This window comes from Loxodonta africana, unplaced genomic scaffold (genome assembly GCF_030014295.1).
Source record: "Loxodonta africana isolate mLoxAfr1 unplaced genomic scaffold, mLoxAfr1.hap2 scaffold_99, whole genome shotgun sequence".
NCBI classification, from domain to species: Eukaryota; Metazoa; Chordata; class Mammalia; order Proboscidea; family Elephantidae; genus Loxodonta; species Loxodonta africana.
The window spans coordinates 662,641-680,457 of NW_026975673.1; the positions used below are offsets into that span (position 1 = coordinate 662,641).

Genomic DNA, 17,817 nt, shown 5'->3' on the forward strand with positions numbered 1-17,817 from the left:
CTCTTTGTCGGTGATTTAGAAAGACCTGGTTTCAAGAGGTTCACCACCGGAAGAACTCAAGGTGAGTGAATGACGGCGGTTTTCCCTTGTCCCTGGGGATACTTAGACAAGTGAATATGGAGCCCAAGAGGCAGTCGGGTTTTGTGGAAAGGCCGAGACGTGTGCCCTGCTTTGAGCTTGACCTGACCGATTGACCAAGTGGCAGTGATATGCACGGGTGGATAGTTAGGAAGCACAGGAACCTAGAAGAATTTCCACTTGAGTAATTTTTGATAGTCCGGTTCCCAGTCGGGTATGTCTACGGAATTTTTGAGAATATTTTCAACTCTCAACTATTTACGCGATGGGAGTGTCTAGCAGCTCTACTGGAGAAACCAGAGAGACTTGCCCTAGTTGAAAGCCTGTGTCAGTTGCGACTGGACTCTTAGGATCTCCAGGGCATCTTTCCCAGACATCTTGGTATTGGGTGAAGAACTGAGTAGCCCGACACCTCGCTGTAGCATTCAAGAAAAGGCAGCAGCACCAATATTTGAGTCAAAAAGCTAATGTCAGGTTCAATACCATTCGGTAAGTGGGTCGCGAGCGTCATGACTCGTTTCGGGTTCATGCCACAGGAGGTCAGGATCTGCTGAGAGTCTAATCAGGAAATGCAGGCATAACTGCTGCCTTCCACATGTGCAAAGATCATTTTCTTGACAGATCTTTGGAATCTTGTAGAGATTCCGTAGAACTCCTTTTCCGTGTGCCCCACGGGATCCTCTGATGCTTGATATACGGGAGGAGATGTGTTCCCTCTCTGGGGATTATTGGGGCCTGAGGTAGATTCGATTGCGTCTCTCCATGGCCCGGTGGTGAAATGAAAGCGTTGAAGGACTGTGGCAATTTTAACAAGTGTTGGCAGAATTCTTGGAAAGCTATTCTTTTCCAAATGTCCTCCAGCTGATTTGAAGATCCCCCGGTACTGGGGACTCTTGGGTGCCATTTCCCCGGAGTCCGCACACGCTGGACAGTGCCCGTGGACGCATATCTGGCTGCCTTCAACACCTCAGTCAGGCTTAATCAATTGCAAAGTCTCCTTTTGCCTGGGTCCTCCTGAAAATTTGTGCTGCATCCAGAGACCTCTATGCCTTGTTCTGAATATTGCATGATTCTCTCCTTCTGTCATGGGTCGGCAGACTCCCCAGTGGGTTGCAAATGGCTGCCTTGATTTTGTCCATGTGTTCGCGAATGTCTGGCTGAAAGCATAGCCTTAGGGAAATGAGTTTCTCTTCTGGGATCTCTGTCTTACTGATTTCCCCTTTTCAAAGGGTTAGTGAGGTCGATGTCTCTTGTCCCGCTTTCATGGGGGTCAAACCAACTGCCCGGGAAACGGGAAGACGATGTGTGAACCCTCTCATCCACTGTCCTTCCTGCGTGGAAGGAAGACATTTGTGGTAAGCATCTTCAGGTCTCAGGGGATTTTTCCTGGGGAGTGATATGGCTGGGGTCGATGATGACATAATCTGTCTGGAAGGGAGATGATGACCTAAAAATCATGCTCAGAGAGGTTATGCTGAGGCCCTGTGGGAAAGTCCTTTGGCCCAGCCTTCCAGATCTTCTTTAGAGCGGACTCCCATTTTGATTTCTTTCACCTGCACCAAGTAATCCAAAAGACCTGGGTGGCCGATTTTGGTCAGGCTGATTCCTTGGCTCTTTTCCTCTTTTTGTGTCCTTTAGCACAACCTGCCTCCGAGGAGTTCACCGTTGCGAGGACAAAAGGTGAGGGATTTCCCGTGATTTGCCCTGGCCCCATCTGACACTTAGGCAAGTGAGGATACACCGCCAAAGGCCGTAGGTTTTGCTGGCAATGCTCAGGCATGTCCCCTGGTGTGTGCTTGACCTTGCCTGGTTGACTAAGTGGCGGTGATGTGCGTGGGTGGATACTTAGGAATCAGAGAATCCCGAAAAATGTGCGCTGGGGTCATCTTCGATAGCCTGGGTCCGAGTCCAGTACGGCCTACTGAATGGGAGAAACGGCCAACTAGACAAATGGGTTTTCCTGAGATACTTATGAGATGTGAATGGCTCAGAGCTCTCCAGGAGACTGGTCAACTTGCTGTAATTGAAAGCGTGTGTCAGTTGCGGTTGGACTCGTAGGATTTGCAGGGCGCTTTTCCCATGAATCTTGAAATTGGATGAGCGACTCAGTAGTGTGATAGCTGCTCCAGCTTTCAAGTAAAGGTAGCTGCACAGATAACTGCGTAGAAAAACTGAAGTCAGGCTCGATGCCAGGTGTGAAGGGGACATGAGGGTCAGCAGCACTTTCAGGTTGATGCCACAGGAGGTCATGTTTCCCTGGAGCTCTAGACAGGGAAAGCAGGCGTAAGTGCTGCCTTGCACATGTGCAAAGATCACTGTTCCTACAGAGTTCGTTGGAATCCTGTAGAGGTTCCATAAGACTCCTGCTCTCTTTGTGCCAAGGAATCCTCTGATGGTTGATAAACAGGAGGAGATGTGTTCCCTGTGTTGCCATTCTCTGGGAATGAGGTGGCCTGGAGTGTGTCTCTCCATGGCACAAGGTTGAAATCAAACTCTGGAAATGCCTAGTTGAATTTGGGGCCAAATTCTTGGTGAAAGCACTCTTCCGAGTGTCCCACAGCTCCTTTGAAGATCCCCAGTTTTGGGAACCCGTGGATGTCATTTCCTGGAAGTGCTCGTGCACGGATCCGTGCCTGTGGACACAGATTTGGCTTCCTTGTAGACATTAGCCGGGGCTGATCAAACGAAAAGCCTGTTCTTGGCTGGGACTGCCTGAGTATTTTTCTCCATTCGGAGCCCTCTACGCCTTGTCTTGATCTGGCACGTGTCTGCCTTTCTGTCAAGGGTCAGCAGTCTCACTAACGGGCCACAAGTGTGTGTCTTGATTTTGTCCCTACTTTGGGCTATATGTGGAAAAAGCATAGCTGTTAGGCAATGAATGTCTCTCGTCTGATGTCTGACTTACTTCTTTGCCCTTCCTCAAAGGATTGCAAGGTCGAAGCCTGTTTTCCTGCTTTCATGAGGGTCAGGCTACTCCCCGGGACACCGGAAGAGGATGTGCGAACCTTCTCATCCTGCGTGATTGCGGGCTGGATGGACGATATCAGTGGTGAGGACCTTGAGGACTCAGGTGATTTTTCCCGGGGTTTGAGATGTCTCGGGTCAATGAAGACACCTCAACTTGTCTCGAAGAGAGATGATGACATAAAAATCATGCACAATAGGATCCCGCTGAGGCCCAGAGAGAAACTCCTTTTCCCCAACGTTAATGATCTCCTTTAGAGCGGACCCCCGTTTTGATCCCTTTTTCCATCACCAAGTCATCAGAAACTCCTCCCTGACCGATTTTTGTCATGCTGATTCCTTGGCTCTTTTCCTCTTTGTCGGTGATTTAGAAAGACCTGGTTTCAAGAGGTTCACCACCGGAAGAACTCAAGGTGAGTGAATGACGGCGGTTTTCCCTTGTCCCTGGGGATACTTAGACAAGTGAATATGGAGCCCAAGAGGCAGTCGGGTTTTGTGGAAAGGCCGAGACGTGTGCCCTGCTTTGAGCTTGACCTGACCGATTGACCAAGTGGCGGTGATATGCACGGGTGGATAGTTAGGAAGCACAGGAACCTAGAAGAATTTCCACTTGAGTAATTTTTGATAGTCCGGTTCCCAGTCGGGTATGTCTACGGAATTTTTGAGAATATTTTCAACTCTCAACTATTTACGCGATGGGAGTGTCTAGCAGCTCTACTGGAGAAACCAGAGAGACTTGCCCTAGTTGAAAGCCTGTGTCAGTTGCGACTGGCCTCTTAGGATCTCCAGGGCATCTTTCCCAGACATCTTGGTATTGGGTGAAGAACTGAGTAGCCCGACACCTCGCTGTAGCATTCAAGAAAAGGCAGCAGCACCAATATTTGAGTCAAAAAGCTAATGTCAGGTTCAATACCATTCGGTAAGTGGGTCGCGAGCGTCATGACTCGTTTCGGGTTCATGCCACAGGAGGTCAGGATCTGCTGAGAGTCTAATCAGGAAATGCAGGCATAACTGCTGCCTTCCACATGTGCAAAGATCATTTTCTTGACAGATCTTTGGAATCTTGTAGAGATTCCGTAGAACTCCTTTTCCGTGTGCCCCACGGGATCCTCTGATGCTTGATATACGGGAGGAGATGTGTTCCCTCTCTGGGGATTATTGGGGCCTGAGGTAGATTCGATTGCGTCTCTCCATGGCCCGGTGGTGAAATGAAAGCGTTGAAGGACTGTGGCAATTTTAACAAGTGTTGGCAGAATTCTTGGAAAGCTATTCTTTTCCAAATGTCCTCCAGCTGATTTGAAGATCCCCCGGTACTGGGGACTCTTGGGTGCCATTTCCCCGGAGTCCGCACACGCTGGACAGTGCCCGTGGACGCATATCTGGCTGCCTTCAACACCTCAGTCAGGCTTAATCAATTGCAAAGTCTCCTTTTGCCTGGGTCCTCCTGAAAATTTGTGCTGCATCCAGAGACCTCTATGCCTTGTTCTGAATATTGCATGATTCTCTCCTTCTGTCATGGGTCGGCAGACTCCCCAGTGGGTTGCAAATGGCTGCCTTGATTTTGTCCATGTGTTCGCGAATGTCTGGCTGAAAGCATAGCCTTAGGGAAATGAGTTTCTCTTCTGGGATCTCTGTCTTACTGATTTCCCCTTTTCAAAGGGTTAGTGAGGTCGATGTCTCTTGTCCCGCTTTCATGGGGGTCAGACCAACTGCCCGGGAAACGGGAAGACGATGTGTGAACCCTCTCATCCACTGTCCTTCCTGCGTGGAAGGAAGACATTTGTGGTAAGCATCTTCAGGTCTCAGGGGATTTTTCCTGGGGAGTGATATGGCTGGGGTCAGTGATGACATAATCTGTCTGGAAGGGAGATGATGACCTAAAAATCATGCTCAGAGACGTTATGCTGAGGCCCTGTGGGAAAGTCCTTTGGCCCAGCCTTCCAGATCTTCTTTAGAGCGGACTCCCATTTTGATTTCTTTCACCTGCACCAAGTAATCCAAAAGACCTGGGTGGCCGATTTTGGTCAGGCTGATTCCTTGGCTCTTTTCCTCTTTTTGTGTCCTTTAGCACAACCTGCCTCCGAGGAGTTCACCGTTGCGAGGACAAAAGGTGAGGGATTTCCCGTGATTTGCCCTGGCCCCATCTGACACTTAGGCAAGTGAGGATACACCGCCAAAGGCAGTAGGTTTTGCTGGCAATGCTCAGGCATGTCCCCTGGTGTGTGCTTGACCTTGCCTGGTTGACTAAGTGGCGGTGATGTGCGTGGGTGGATACTTAGGAATCAGAGAATTCCGAAAAATGTGCGCTGGGGTCATCTTCGATAGCCTGGGTCCGAGTCCAGTACGGCCTACTGAATGGGAGAAACGGCCAACTAGACAAATGGGTTTTCCTGAGATATTTATGAGATGTGAATGGCTCAGAGCTCTCCAGGAGACTGGTCAACTTGCTGTAATTGAAAGCGTGTGTCAGTTGCGGTTGGACTCGTAGGATTTGCAGGGCGCTTTTCCCATGAATCTTGAAATTGGATGAGCGACTCAGTAGTCTGATAGCTGGCTCCAGCTTTCAAGTAAAGGTAGCTGCACAGATAACTGCGTAGAAAATCTAAAGTCAGGGTCGATGCCAGGTGTGAAGGGGACATGAGGGTCAGCAGCACTTTCAGGTTGATGCCACAGGAGGTCATGTTTCCCTGGAGCTCTAGACAGTGAAAGCAGGTGTAAGTGCTGCCTTGCACATGTGCAAAGATCACTGTTCCTACAGAGTTCGTTGGAATCCTGTAGAGGTTCCATAAGACTCCTGCTCTCTTTGTGCCAAGGAATCCTCTGATGGTTGATAAACAGGAGGAGATGTGTTCCCTGTGTTGCCATTCTCTGGGAATGAGGGGGCCTGGAGTGTGTCTCTCCATGGCACAAGGTTGAAATCAAACTCTGGAAATGCCTAGTTGAATTTGGGGCCAAATTCTTGGTGAAAGCACTCTTCCGAGTGTCCCACAGCTCCTTTGAAGATCCCCAGTTTTGGGAACCCGTGGATGTCATTTCCTGGAAGTGCTCGTGCACGGATCCGTGCCTGTGGACACAGATTTGGCTTCCTTGTAGACATTAGCCGGGGCTGATCAATCGAAAAGCCTGTTCTTGGCTGGGACTGCCTGAGTATTTTTCTCCATTCGGAGCCCTCTACGCCTTGTCTTGATCTGGCATGTGTCTGCCTTTCTGTCAAGGGTCAGCAGTCTCACTAACGGGCGAGAAGTGTGTGTCTTGATTTTGTCCCTACTTTGGGCTATATGTGGAAAAAGCATAGCTGTTAGGCAATGAATGTCTCTCGTCTGATGTCTGACTTACTTCTTTGCCCTTCCTCAAAGGATTGCAAGGTCGAAGCCTGTTTTCCTGCTTTCATGAGGGTCAAGCTACGCCCCAGGACACCGGAAGAGGACGTGAGAACCTTCTCATCCTGCGTGATTGCGGGCTGGATGGACGATATCAGTGGTGAGGACCTTGAGGACTCAGGTGATTTTTCCCGGAGTTTGAGATGTCTCGGGTCAATGAAGACACCTCAACTTGTCTCGAAGAGAGATGATGACATAAAAATCACGCACAATAGGATCACGCTGAGGCCCAGAGAGAAACTCCTTTTCCCCAACGTTAATGATCTCCTTTAGAGTGGACCCCCGTTTTGATCCCTTTTTCCATCACCAAGTGATCAGAAACTCCTCCCTGACCGATTTTTGTCATGCTGATTCCTTGGCTCTTTTCCTCTTTGTCGGTGATTTAGAAAGACCTGCTTTCAAGTGGTTCACCACCGGAAGAACTCAAGGTGAGTGAAAGACGGCGGTTTTCCCTTGTCCCTGGGGATACTTAGACAAGTGAATATGGAGCCCAAGAGGCAGTCGGGTTTTGTGGAAAGGCCGAGACGTGTGCCCTGCTTTGAGCTTGACCTGACCGATTGACCAAGTGGCGGTGATATGCACGGGTGGATAGTTAGGAAGCACAGGAACCTAGAAGAATTTCCACTTGAGTAATTTTTGATAGTCCGGTTCCCAGTCGGGTATGTCTACGGAATTTTGAGAATATTTTCAACTCTCAACTATTTACGCGATGGGAGTGTCTAGCAGCTCTACTGGAGAAACCAGAGAGACTTGCCCTAGTTGAAAGCCTGTGTCAGTTGCGACTGGCCTCTTAGGATCTCCAGGGCATCTTTCCCAGACATCTTGGTATTGGGTGAAGAACTGAGTAGCCCGACACCTCGCTGTAGCATTCAAGAAAAGGCAGCAGCACCAATATTTGAGTCAAAAAGCTAATGTCAGGTTCAATACCATTCGGTAAGTGGGTCGCGAGCGTCATGACTCGTTTCAGGTTCATGCCACAGGAGGTCAGGATCTGCTGAGAGTCTAATCAGGAAATGCAGGCATAACTGCTGCCTTCCACATGTGCAAAGATCATTTTCTTGACAGATCTTTGGAATCTTGTAGAGATTCCGTAGAACTCCTTTTCCGTGTGCCCCACGGGATCCTCTGATGCTTGATATACGGGAGGAGATGTGTTCCCTCTCTGGGGATTATTGGGGCCTGAGGTAGATTCGATTGCGTCTCTCCATGGCCCGGTGGTGAAATGAAAGCGTTGAAGGACTGTGGCAATTTTAACAAGTGTTGGCAGAATTCTTGGAAAGCTATTCTTTTCCAAATGTCCTCCAGCTGATTTGAAGATCCCCCGGTACTGGGGACTCTTGGGTGCCATTTCCCCGGAGTCCGCACACGCTGGACAGTGCCCGTGGACGCATATCTGGCTGCCTTCAACACCTCAGTCAGGCTTAATCAATTGCAAAGTCTCCTTTTGCCTGGGTCCTCCTGAAAATTTGTGCTGCATCCAGAGACCTCTATGCCTTGTTCTGAATATTGCATGATTCTCTCCTTCTGTCATGGGTCGGCAGACTCCCCAGTGGGTTGCAAATGGCTGCCTTGATTTTGTCCATGTGTTCGCGAATGTCTGGCTGAAAGCATAGCCTTAGGGAAATGAGTTTCTCTTCTGGGATCTCTGTCTTACTGATTTCCCCTTTTCAAAGGGTTAGTGAGGTCGATGTCTCTTGTCCCGCTTTCATGGGCGTCAAACCAACTGCCCGGGAAACGGGAAGACGATGTGTGAACCCTCTCATCCACTGTCCTTCCTGCGTGGAAGGAAGACATTTGTGGTAAGCATCTTCAGGTCTCAGGGGATTTTTCCTGGGGAGTGATATGGCTGGGGTCAGTGATGACATAATCTGTCTGGAAGGGAGATGATGACCTAAAAATCATGCTCAGAGACGTTATGCTGAGACCCTGTGGGAAAGTCCTTTGGCCCAGCCTTCCAGATCTTCTTTAGAGCGGACTCCCATTTTGATTTCTTTCACCTGCACCAAGTAATCCAAAAGACCTGGGTGGCCGATTTTGGTCAGGCTGATTCCTTGGCTCTTTTCCTCTTTTTGTGTCCTTTAGCACAACCTGCCTCCGAGGAGTTCACCGTTGCGAGGACAAAAGGTGAGGGATTTCCCGTGATTTGCCCTGGCCCCATCTGACACTTAGGCAAGTGAGGATACACCGCCAAAGGCAGTAGGTTTTGCTGGCAATGCTCAGGCATGTCCCCTGGTGTGTGCTTGACCTTGCCTGGTTGACTAAGTGGCGGTGATGTGCGTGGGTGGATACTTAGGAATCAGAGAATTCCGAAAAATGTGCGCTGGGGTCATCTTCGATAGCCTGGGTCCGAGTCCAGTACGGCCTACTGAATGGGAGAAACGGCCAACTAGACAAATGGGTTTTCCTGAGATATTTATGAGATGTGAATGGCTCAGAGCTCTCCAGGAGACTGGTCAACTTGCTGTAATTGAAAGCGTGTGTCAGTTGCGGTTGGACTCGTAGGATTTGCAGGGCGCTTTTCCCATGAATCTTGAAATTGGATGAGCGACTCAGTAGTCTGATAGCTGGCTCCAGCTTTCAAGTAAAGGTAGCTGCACAGATAACTGCGTAGAAAATCTAAAGTCAGGGTCGATGCCAGGTGTGAAGGGGACATGAGGGTCAGCAGCACTTTCAGGTTGATGCCACAGGAGGTCATGTTTCCCTGGAGCTCTAGACAGTGAAAGCAGGCGTAAGTGCTGCCTTGCACATGTGCAAAGATCACTGTTCCTACAGAGTTCGTTGGAATCCTGTAGAGGTTCCATAAGACTCCTGCTCTCTTTGTGCCAAGGAATCCTCTGATGGTTGATAAACAGGAGGAGATGTGTTCCCTGTGTTGCCATTCTCTGGGAATGAGGGGGCCTGGAGTGTGTCTCTCCATGGCACAAGGTTGAAATCAAACTCTGGAAATGCCTAGTTGAATTTGGGGCCAAATTCTTGGTGAAAGCACTCTTCCGAGTGTCCCACAGCTCCTTTGAAGATCCCCAGTTTTGGGAACCCGTGGATGTCATTTCCTGGAAGTGCTCGTGCACGGATCCGTGCCTGTGGACACAGATTTGGCTTCCTTGTAGACATTAGCCGGGGCTGATCAATCGAAAAGCCTGTTCTTGGCTGGGACTGCCTGAGTATTTTTCTCCATTCGGAGCCCTCTACGCCTTGTCTTGATCTGGCATGTGTCTGCCTTTCTGTCAAGGGTCAGCAGTCTCACTAACGGGCGAGAAGTGTGTGTCTTGATTTTGTCCCTACTTTGGGCTATATGTGGAAAAAGCATAGCTGTTAGGCAATGAATGTCTCTCGTCTGATGTCTGACTTACTTCTTTGCCCTTCCTCAAAGGATTGCAAGGTCGAAGCCTGTTTTCCTGCTTTCATGAGGGTCAAGCTACGCCCCAGGACACCGGAAGAGGACGTGAGAACCTTCTCATCCTGCGTGATTGCGGGCTGGATGGACGATATCAGTGGTGAGGACCTTGAGGACTCAGGTGATTTTTCCCGGAGTTTGAGATGTCTCGGGTCAATGAAGACACCTCAACTTGTCTCGAAGAGAGATGATGACATAAAAATCACGCACAATAGGATCACGCTGAGGCCCAGAGAGAAACTCCTTTTCCCCAACGTTAATGATCTCCTTTAGAGTGGACCCCCGTTTTGATCCCTTTTTCCATCACCAAGTGATCAGAAACTCCTCCCTGACCGATTTTTGTCATGCTGATTCCTTGGCTCTTTTCCTCTTTGTCGGTGATTTAGAAAGACCTGCTTTCAAGTGGTTCACCACCGGAAGAACTCAAGGTGAGTGAAAGACGGCGGTTTTCCCTTGTCCCTGGGGATACTTAGACAAGTGAATATGGAGCCCAAGAGGCAGTCGGGTTTTGTGGAAAGGCCGAGACGTGTGCCCTGCTTTGAGCTTGACCTGACCGATTGACCAAGTGGCGGTGATATGCACGGGTGGATAGTTAGGAAGCACAGGAACCTAGAAGAATTTCCACTTGAGTAATTTTTGATAGTCCGGTTCCCAGTCGGGTATGTCTACGGAATTTTTGAGAATATTTTCAACTCTCAACTATTTACGCGATGGGAGTGTCTAGCAGCTCTACTGGAGAAACCAGAGAGACTTGCCCTAGTTGAAAGCCTGTGTCAGTTGCGACTGGACTCTTAGGATCTCCAGGGCATCTTTCCCAGACATCTTGGTATTGGGTGAAGAACTCAGTAGCCCGACACCTCGCTGTAGCATTCAAGAAAAGGCAGCAGCACCAATATTTGAGTCAAAAAGCTAATGTCAGGTTCAATACCATTCGGTAAGTGGGTCGCGAGCGTCATGACTCGTTTCAGGTTCATGCCACAGGAGGTCAGGATCTGCTGAGAGTCTAATCAGGAAATGCAGGCATAACTGCTGCCTTCCACATGTGCAAAGATCATTTTCTTGACAGATCTTTGGAATCTTGTAGAGATTCCGTAGAACTCCTTTTCCGTGTGCCCCACGGGATCCTCTGATGCTTGATATACGGGAGGAGATGTGTTCCCTCTCTGGGGATTATTGGGGCCTGAGGTAGATTCGATTGCGTCTCTCCATGGCCCGGTGGTGAAATGAAAGCGTTGAAGGACTGTGGCAATTTTAACAAGTGTTGGCAGAATTCTTGGAAAGCTATTCTTTTCCAAATGTCCTCCAGCTGATTTGAAGATCCCCCGGTACTGGGGACTCTTGGGTGCCATTTCCCCGGAGTCCGCACACGCTGGACAGTGCCCGTGGACGCATATCTGGCTGCCTTCAACACCTCAGTCAGGCTTAATCAATTGCAAAGTCTCCTTTTGCCTGGGTCCTCCTGAAAATTTGTGCTGCATCCAGAGACCTCTATGCCTTGTTCTGAATATTGCATGATTCTCTCCTTCTGTCATGGGTCGGCAGACTCCCCAGTGGGTTGCAAATGGCTGCCTTGATTTTGTCCATGTGTTCGCGAATGTCTGGCTGAAAGCATAGCCTTAGGGAAATGAGTTTCTCTTCTGGGATCTCTGTCTTACTGATTTCCCCTTTTCAAAGGGTTAGTGAGGTCGATGTCTCTTGTCCCGCTTTCATGGGCGTCAAACCAACTGCCCGGGAAACGGGAAGACGATGTGTGAACCCTCTCATCCACTGTCCTTCCTGCGTGGAAGGAAGACATTTGTGGTAAGCATCTTCAGGTCTCAGGGGATTTTTCCTGGGGAGTGATATGGCTGGGGTCAGTGATGACATAATCTGTCTGGAAGGGAGATGATGACCTAAAAATCATGCTCAGAGAGGTTATGCTGAGGCCCTGTGGGAAAGTCCTTTGGCCCAGCCTTCCAGATCTTCTTTAGAGCGGACTCCCATTTTGATTTCTTTCACCTGCACCAAGTAATCCAAAAGACCTGGGTGGCCGATTTTGGTCAGGCTGATTCCTTGGCTCTTTTCCTCTTTTTGTGTCCTTTAGCACAACCTGCCTCCGAGGAGTTCACCGTTGCGAGGACAAAAGGTGAGGGATTTCCCGTGATTTGCCCTGGCCCCATCTGACACTTAGGCAAGTGAGGATACACCGCCAAAGGCAGTAGGTTTTGCTGGCAATGCTCAGGCATGTCCCCTGGTGTGTGCTTGACCTTGCCTGGTTGACTAAGTGGCGGTGATGTGCGTGGGTGGATACTTAGGAATCAGAGAATCCCCAAAAATGTGCGCTGGGGTCATCTTCGATAGCCTGGGTCCGAGTCCAGTACGGCCTACTGAATGGGAGAAACGGCCAACTAGACAAATGGGTTTTCCTGAGATATTTATGAGATGTGAATGGCTCAGAGCTCTCCAGGAGACTGGTCAACTTGCTGTAATTGAAAGCGTGTGTCAGTTGCGTTTGGACTCGTAGGATTTGCAGGGCGCTTTTCCCATGAATCTTGAAATTGGATGAGCGACTCAGTAGTCTGATAGCTGGCTCCAGCTTTCAAGTAAAGGTAGCTGCACAGATAACTGCATAGAAAATCTAAAGTCAGGGTCGATGCCAGGTGTGAAGGGGACATGAGGGTCAGCAGCACGTTCAGGTTGATGCCACAGGAGGTCATGTTTCCCTGGAGCTCTAGACAGTGAAAGCAGGCGTAAGTGCTGCCTTGCACATGTGCAAAGATCACTGTTCCTACAGAGTTCGTTGGAATCCTGTAGAGGTTCCATAAGACTCCTGCTCTCTTTGTGCCAAGGAATCCTCTGATGGTTGATAAACAGGAGGAGATGTGTTCCCTGTGTTGCCATTCTCTGGGAATGAGGTGGCCTGGAGTGTGTCTCTCCATGGCACAAGGTTGAAATCAAACTCTGGAAATGCCTAGTTGAATTTGGGGCCAAATTCTTGGTGAAAGCACTCTTCCGAGTGTCCCACAGCTCCTTTGAAGATCCCCAGTTTTGGGAACCCGTGGATGTCATTTCCTGGAAGTGCTCGTGCACGGATCCGTGCCTGTGGACACAGATTTGGCTTCCTTGTAGACATTAGCCGGGGCTGATCAATCGAAAAGCCTGTTCTTGGCTGGGACTGCCTGAGTATTTTTCTCCATTCGGAGCCCTCTACGCCTTGTCTTGATCTGGCACGTGTCTGCCTTTCTGTCAAGGGTCAGCAGTCTCACTAACGGGCCACAAGTGTGTGTCTTGATTTTGTCCCTACTTTGGGCTATATGTGGAAAAAGCATAGCTGTTAGGCAATGAATGTCTCTCGTCTGATGTCTGACTTACTTCTTTACCCTTCCTCAAGGGATTGCAAGGTCGAAGCCTGTTTTCCTGCTTTCATGAGGGTCAAGCTATTCCCCAGGACACCGGAAGAGGACGTGCGAACCTTCTCATCCTGAGTGATTGCGGGCTGGATGGACGATATCAGTGGTGAGGACCTTGAGGACTCAGGTGATTTTTCCCGGAGTTTGAGATGTCTCGGGTCAATGAAGACACCTCAACTTGTCTCGAAGAGAGATGATGACATAAAAATCACGCACAATAGGATCCCGCTGAGGCCCAGAGAGAAACTCCTTTTCCCCAATGTTAATGATCTCCTTTAGAGTGGACCCCCGTTTTGATCCCTTTTTCCATCACCAAGTCATCAGAAACTCCTCCCTGACCGATTTTTGTCATGCTGATTCCTTGGCTCTTTTCCTCTTTGTCGGTGATTTAGAAAGACCTGCTTTCAAGTGGTTCACCACCGGAAGAACTCAAGGTGAGTGAAAGACGGCGGTTTTCCCTTGTCCCTGGGGATACTTAGACAAGTGAATATGGAGCCCAAGAGGCAGTCGGGTTTTGTGGAAAGGCCGAGACGTGTGCCCTGCTTTGAGCTTGACCTGACCGATTGACCAAGTGGCGGTGATATGCACGGGTGGATAGTTAGGAAGCACAGGAACCTAGAAGAATTTCCACTTGAGTAATTTTTGATAGTCCGGTTCCCAGTCGGGTATGTCTACGGAATTTTTGAGAATATTTTCAACTCTCAACTATTTACGCGATGGGAGTGTCTAGCAGCTCTACTGGAGAAACCAGAGAGACTTGCCCTAGTTGAAAGCCTGTGTCAGTTGCGACTGGCCTCTTAGGATCTCCAGGGCCTCTTTCCCAGACATCTTGGTATTGGGTGAAGAACTGAGTAGCCCGACACCTCGCTGTAGCATTCAAGAAAAGGCAGCAGCACCAATATTTGAGTCAAAAAGCTAATGTCAGGTTCAATACCATTCGGTAAGTGGGTCGCGAGCGTCATGACTCGTTTCAGGTTCATGCCACAGGAGGTCAGGATCTGCTGAGAGTCTAATCAGGAAATGCAGGCATAACTGCTGCATTCCACATGTGCAAAGATCATTTTCTTGACAGATCTTTGGAATCTTGTAGAGATTCCGTAGAACTCCTTTTCCGTGTGCCCCACGGGATCCTCTGATGCTTGATATACGGGAGGAGATGTGTTCCCTCTCTGGGGATTATTGGGGCCTGAGGTAGATTCGATTGCGTCTCTCCATGGCCCGGTGGTGAAATGAAAGCGTTGAAGGACTGTGGCAATTTTAACAAGTGTTGGCAGAATTCTTGGAAAGCTATTCTTTTCCAAATGTCCTCCAGCTGATTTGAAGATCCCCCGGTACTGGGGACTCTTGGGTGCCATTTCCCCGGAGTCCGCACACGCTGGACAGTGCCCGTGGACGCATATCTGGCTGCCTTCAACACCTCAGTCAGGCTTAATCAATTGCAAAGTCTCCTTTTGCCTGGGTCCTCCTGAAAATTTGTGCTGCATCCAGAGACCTCTATGCCTTGTTCTGAATATTGCATGATTCTCTCCTTCTGTCATGGGTCGGCAGACTCCCCAGTGGGTTGCAAATGGCTGCCTTGATTTTGTCCATGTGTTCGCGAATGTCTGGCTGAAAGCATAGCCTTAGGGAAATGAGTTTCTCTTCTGGGATCTCTGTCTTACTGATTTCCCCTTTTCAAAGGGTTAGTGAGGTCGATGTCTCTTGTCCCGCTTTCATGGGGGTCAGACCAACTGCCCGGGAAACGGGAAGACGATGTGTGAACCCTCTCATCCACTGTCCTTCCTGCGTGGAAGGAAGACATTTGTGGTAAGCATCTTCAGGTCTCAGGGGATTTTTCCTGGGGAGTGATATGGCTGGGGTCGATGATGACATAATCTGTCTGGAAGGGAGATGATGACCTAAAAATCATGCTCAGAGAGGTTATGCTGAGGCCCTGTGGGAAAGTCCTTTGGCCCAGCCTTCCAGATCTTCTTTAGAGCGGACTCCCATTTTGATTTCTTTCACCTGCACCAAGTAATCCAAAAGACCTGGGTGGCCGATTTTGGTCAGGCTGATTCCTTGGCTCTTTTCCTCTTTTTGTGTCCTTTAGCACAACCTGCCTCCGAGGAGTTCACCGTTGCGAGGACAAAAGGTGAGGGATTTCCCGTGATTTGCTCTGGCCCCATCTGACACTTAGGCAAGTGAGGATACACCGCCAAAGGCAGTAGGTTTTGCTAGCAATGCTCAGGCATGTCCCCTGGTGTGTGCTTGACCTTGCCTGGTTGACTAAGTGGCGGTGATGTGCGTGGGTGGATACCTAGGAATCAGAGAATCCCGAAAAATGTGCGCTGGGGTCATCTTCGATAGCCTGGGTCCGAGTCCAGTACGGCCTACTGAATGGGAGAAACGGCCAACTAGACAAATGGGTTTTCCTGAGATACTTATGAGATGTGAATGGCTCAGAGCTCTCCAGGAGACTGGTCAACTTGCTGTAATTGAAAGCGTGTGTCAGTTGCGGTTGGACTCGTAGGATTTGCAGGGCGCTTTTCCCATGAATCTTGAAATTGGATGAGCGACTCAGTAGTCTGATAGCTGGCTCCAGCTTTGAAGTAAAGGTAGCTGCACAGATAACTGCGTAGAAAATCTAAAGTCAGGGTCGATGCCAGGTGTGAAGGGGACACGAGGGTCAGGAGCACTTTCAGGTTGATGCCACAGGAGGTCATGTTTCCCTGGAGCTCTAGACAGTGAAAGCAGGCCTAAGTGCTGCCTTGCACATGTGCAAAGATCACTGTTCCTACAGAGTTCGTTGGAATCCTGTAGAGGTTCCATAAGACTCCTGCTCTCTTTGTGCCAAGGAATCCTCTGATGGTTGATAAACAGGAGGAGATGTGTTCCCTGTGTTGCCATTCTTGGGGAATGAGGTGGCCTGGAGTGTGTCTCTCCATGGCACAAGGTTGAAATCAAACTCTGGCAATGCCTAGTTGAATTTGGGGCCAAATTCTTGGTGAAAGCACTCTTCCGAGTGTCCCACAGCTCCTTTGAAGATCCCCAGTTTTGGGAACCCGTGGATGTCATTTCCTGGAAGTGCTCGGCACGGATCCATGCCTGGGGACACAGATTTGGCTTCCTTGTAGACATTAGCCGGGGCTGATCAAATGAAAAGCCTGTTCTTGGCTGGGATTGCCTGAGTATTTTTCTCCATTCGGAGCCCTCTACGCCTTGTCTTGATCTGGCACGTGTCTGCCTTTCTGTCAAGGGTCAGCAGTCTCACTAATGGGCCAGAAGTGTGTGTCTTGATTTTGTCCCTATTTTGGGCTATATGTGGAAAAAGCATAGCTGTTAGGCAATGAATGTCTCTCGTCTGATGTCTGACTTACTTCTTTGCCCTTCCTAAAAGGATTGCAAGGTCGAAGCCTGTTTTACTGCTTTCATGAGGGTCAAGCTACTCCCCGGGACACCGGAAGAGGATGTGCGAACCTTCTCCTCCTGCGTGATTGCGGGCTGAAAGGACGATGTCAGTGGTGAGGACCTTGAGGACTCAGGTGATTTTTCCCGGGGTTTGAGATGTCTCGGGTCAATGAAGACACCTCAACTTGTCTCGAAGAGAGATGATGACATAAAAATCATGCACAATAGGATCACGCTGAGGCCCAGAGAGAAACTCCTTTTCCCCAACGTTAATGATCTCCTTTAGAGTGGACCCCCGTTTTGATCCCTTTTTCCATCACCAAGTGATCAGAAACTCCTCCCTGACCGATTTCTGTCATGCTGATTCCTTGGCTCTTTTCCTCTTTGTCTGTGATTTAGAAAGACCTGCTTTCAAGAGGTTCACCACCGGAAGAACTCAAGGTGAGTGAATGACGGTGGTTTTCCCTTGTCCCTGGGGATAACTAGACAAGTGAATATGGAGCCCAAGAGGCAGTCGGGTTTTGTGGAAAGGCTGAGACGTGTCCCCTGCCTTGATCTTGACCTGACCGATTGACCAAGGAGCGGTGATATGCACGGGTGGATCGTTAGGAAGCACAGGAACCTAGAAGAATTTCCACTTGAGTAATTTTTGATAGTCCGGTTCCCAGTCGAGTATGTCTACGGAATTTTGAGAATATTTTCAACTCTCAACTATTTACGCGATGGGAGTGTCTAGCAGCTCTACTGGAGAAACCAGAGAGACTTGCCCTAGTTGAAAGCCTGTGTCAGTGGCGACTGGACTCTTAGGATCTCCAGGGCCTCTTTCCCAGACATCTTGGTATTGGGTGAAGAACTGAGTAGACTGACACCTCGTTGTAGCATTCAAGAAAAGGCAGCAGCACCAATATTTGAGTCAGAAAGCTAATGTCAGGTTCAATACCATTCGGTAAGTGGGTCGCGAGCATCACGACTAGTTTCAGGTTCATGCCACAGGAGGTCAGGATCTGCTGAGAGTCTAATCAGGAAATGCAGGCATAACTGCTGCCTTCCACATGTGCAAAGATCATTTTCTTGACAGATCTTTGGAATCTTGTAGAGATTCCATAGAACTCCTTTTCCGTGTGCCCCACGGGATCCTCTGATGCTTGATATACGGGAGGAGATGTGTTCCCTCTCTGGGGATTATTGGGGCCTGAGGTAGATTCGATTGCGTCTCTCCATGGCT

The 17,817-nt window shown here is 49.3% G+C and overlaps 10 non-coding genes across 10 annotated transcripts; all 10 read left to right on the forward strand.

The window, feature by feature from the left end:
• The first annotated feature begins 1,483 nt into the window (after positions 1-1,483).
• On the forward strand, positions 1,484-1,561 carry LOC135230339 (small nucleolar RNA SNORD115). Its single transcript, XR_010320984.1, has one exon. It is a non-coding gene; the product is annotated as a small nucleolar RNA SNORD115 (small nucleolar RNA).
• A 1,616-nt stretch (positions 1,562-3,177) lies between these two features.
• On the forward strand, positions 3,178-3,258 carry LOC135230368 (small nucleolar RNA SNORD115). Its single transcript, XR_010321013.1, has one exon. It is a non-coding gene; the product is annotated as a small nucleolar RNA SNORD115 (small nucleolar RNA).
• Positions 3,259-4,877: 1,619 nt separating this feature from the next.
• LOC135230344 (small nucleolar RNA SNORD115) lies at positions 4,878-4,955 on the forward strand. Its single transcript, XR_010320989.1, has one exon. It is a non-coding gene; the product is annotated as a small nucleolar RNA SNORD115 (small nucleolar RNA).
• A 1,617-nt stretch (positions 4,956-6,572) lies between these two features.
• On the forward strand, positions 6,573-6,653 carry LOC135230361 (small nucleolar RNA SNORD115). The gene has a single exon (XR_010321005.1). It is a non-coding gene; the product is annotated as a small nucleolar RNA SNORD115 (small nucleolar RNA).
• Positions 6,654-8,271: 1,618 nt separating this feature from the next.
• On the forward strand, positions 8,272-8,349 carry LOC135230345 (small nucleolar RNA SNORD115). Its single transcript, XR_010320990.1, has one exon. It is a non-coding gene; the product is annotated as a small nucleolar RNA SNORD115 (small nucleolar RNA).
• Positions 8,350-9,966: 1,617 nt separating this feature from the next.
• LOC111747966 (small nucleolar RNA SNORD115) lies at positions 9,967-10,047 on the forward strand. The gene has a single exon (XR_002783910.1). It is a non-coding gene; the product is annotated as a small nucleolar RNA SNORD115 (small nucleolar RNA).
• A 1,619-nt stretch (positions 10,048-11,666) lies between these two features.
• LOC135230341 (small nucleolar RNA SNORD115) lies at positions 11,667-11,744 on the forward strand. Its single transcript, XR_010320986.1, has one exon. It is a non-coding gene; the product is annotated as a small nucleolar RNA SNORD115 (small nucleolar RNA).
• Positions 11,745-13,361: 1,617 nt separating this feature from the next.
• Positions 13,362-13,442, forward strand: LOC135230378 (small nucleolar RNA SNORD115). Its single transcript, XR_010321023.1, has one exon. It is a non-coding gene; the product is annotated as a small nucleolar RNA SNORD115 (small nucleolar RNA).
• A 1,619-nt stretch (positions 13,443-15,061) lies between these two features.
• On the forward strand, positions 15,062-15,139 carry LOC135230340 (small nucleolar RNA SNORD115). Its single transcript, XR_010320985.1, has one exon. It is a non-coding gene; the product is annotated as a small nucleolar RNA SNORD115 (small nucleolar RNA).
• A 1,616-nt stretch (positions 15,140-16,755) lies between these two features.
• LOC135230364 (small nucleolar RNA SNORD115) lies at positions 16,756-16,836 on the forward strand. Its single transcript, XR_010321009.1, has one exon. It is a non-coding gene; the product is annotated as a small nucleolar RNA SNORD115 (small nucleolar RNA).
• The last annotated feature ends 981 nt before the right edge of the window (positions 16,837-17,817 follow it).